We start from the raw sequence: 2726 nt of genomic DNA, 5'->3' as shown, positions 1-2726 counted from the left end.
AGGGGAGTATCTATCAGATGAATTTAAAGAATATCTCATATCACAGGAGATAGTTAGTCAACTAACTAATCTAGGCACACCACAACAAAATGGTGTATCTGAACGATGCAATCGGACCCTATTGGATATGGTCCGGATGATGCTCACTTATAGTAAGATGCCTCTCTCTTTCTGGGGGTATACTTTAGAGATGGCAATTTATATCTTGAACAGGGTTCCATCCAAGTTTGTAGCCAAGACACCCTTTGAGTTATGGAAAGGGCGCAAGCCCAGTATTCAACATGTTAGGGTATGGGGTTATATAGCACATGTGCAAAAGCAACAGACAGATAAGTTGGAATCCAAGACTTCAAGATGTTATTTCTTAGGCTACCCCAAAGGCACAATAGGCTATTATTTCTATGATCCGATTGACCAAAAGGTCATTGTAAGTAAACAGGTCACATTTCTGGAGGAAGAAATGATGACCCAGAGGTTCGAACCAATAGTCATTAAAGAGCTATCGGATAGCTCAGAAACGTCACTTCCAGAAGTGAGACCAATTGACAACACCTGAAGAACCTCGACGCAGTGGGAGGACTATTAGATCGCCCATCAGGCTTACTCTTCTAATCGAAAAGAGGAAACAGTGGAAGAGTTCCACATGGTATCGGTTAAATCGGATGATGATCTGATGACATACTCTGAGGCTCTAAAGGATGTTGATGCCACTAGGTGGCTGGAGGCAATGCGCTCTGAAATCGATTCGATGCATTCCAATAAAGTCTGGACTCTAGTCGATCCACCACTTGGCGTTAAGCCGATTGGATGCAAATGGATCTTTAAGAGGAAGAAGGGCATAGATGGAAAGGTCGAAAGATTCAAAGCAAGATCGGTGGCAAAGGGCTATGCCCAAAAAGAGGGTATAGACTACGAGGAAACCTTTTCACCAGTGGTGATGATGAAATCCATCAGGATTTTATTGGCTATCGCTACACACTTTGATTATGAGATCTAGCAAATGGATGTGCAGACTGCATTTCTGAATGGGTTCCTATAAGAGAAAATCTACCTGAAATAGCCCGAGGGGTTCTCTTCCTTGGAGGAAGAAAGAAAGGTGTGCAAGTTGTAGAGGTCCATTTATGGACTAAAGCAGGCTTCCAGGGGCTAGAACATCAGGTTTCATGAATCAATCAAATCGTGGTTTTGATCAAAACATGGATGAACCATGCGTTTACAAGAAGATCAATGGGAGGGCAGTATGTTTTCTTATTTTATACGTAGATGACATATTACTGATTGGTAACAATGTAGTTTTTCTTTAATCAGTAAAACAGTGGCTATCCACAACGTTTTCGATGAAAGACCTTGGTGAAGCTAGCTATATCCTTGGGATCAAACTCGTGAGAGATCGCCAGAGAATGATGCTAGGCTTGTCATGGGCTATCTATATACACAAAGTCCTGGCCAGATTTAGCATGGAGAACTCCAAGATAGGAAGTGTTCCTTTTCGACATGGAGTCAATCTTTCCAAATCTCAATGCCCTCAGTCTCAGACGAACATTGAAGAGATGAAGAGGATTCCCTATGCCTCTATAGTAGGGAGTCTTATGTACGCTATGTTGTGTACGAGGCCGGACATTTGCTACGCAGTAGGTATTGTGAGTCATTACTAGTTTAATGAGTGGAGGTGCCATTATATAGAGGAGTACAAAATAGAAATCTATAGTTGATCTCAATTTTTTAAGAACATCTTGCAAGGTGTTTGGGTTAGGAAGTTCCTAACATTTTTGGAGTAGTCCCTGATCTTGTCAAAGGCCCTATTCCCCTGTTATGTGACAACAGAGGGGCCATTGCATAAGCTAAGGAGCCTAGGGCTCATCAGAGGAACAAGCACGTGCAACGGAAGTATCACCTCATCAGAGAGATTATCCAGTAGGGCGACGTGAGTATCTCCAAAGTAGACACATATGAAAATATGTCTAATGTCATGACAAAGGGTTTGTCTTCTGGAGTGTTTGAGAAAAACATGGAGGGCATGGGTTTAAAATGTATGGGGAATTGGATTTGATGTACAAGTGGGAGATTGTTGGACAAGTGTGTGTCCGTCAAACCCGGTTCGGTCCTGTTCAACCCGATTCACCTTTGTATTGAACTTTTATACATTTTAGTTTAATATTGTCACATGTGATATAAACTTTTTGAGCATTATGTGTCCGTAAGTTTCACTTAAAATGGTAGTCACGACTAGGTTTAGGCTGGGCACCCTTATCATATGGTCATCGCATTGGGTATGCCTAGACATGTGATGTCAGGGTACGAATGCGAGTGCTCACATGTTTGATGTGTGCATTGGCGAAGATTCTACTTTGTCGATTCCCTCATGTATTACTGCCAGATGTAGGAAGGGATAGACATGTGTCACCGACACCCTATGCGTAAGGGAACCCTATCACTGCAAAGTGTGATCGCATTCTTTGGTTCATCAATGACTGAGACTCAAGCGAGTCAAAGCCGGTGCTCTGGGAATGCATGAACCCTTTGTGAGTGAAGGAGTTATCCAACATGGTCACCACTGCCAAATTGGGGAACACCAAGACTGAGACTGTTTGGTGTATGGTTGGATCAGAATCTAGATCCAGTGCCGTTTTGGAAATGGTTTTGCAAAAATCATTTTTTACATAAAATAATAGATTATATATGATTATTTTGAACAAAGTGTTTTATCGACCCGATCAGATGCACAG

Source organism: Telopea speciosissima, chromosome 8 (genome assembly GCF_018873765.1).
Source record: "Telopea speciosissima isolate NSW1024214 ecotype Mountain lineage chromosome 8, Tspe_v1, whole genome shotgun sequence".
Lineage (NCBI taxonomy): Eukaryota > Viridiplantae > Streptophyta > Magnoliopsida > Proteales > Proteaceae > Telopea > Telopea speciosissima.
The sequence above is the reverse complement of the archived record's forward strand: the minus strand, read 5'-3'. Positions refer to the sequence as shown.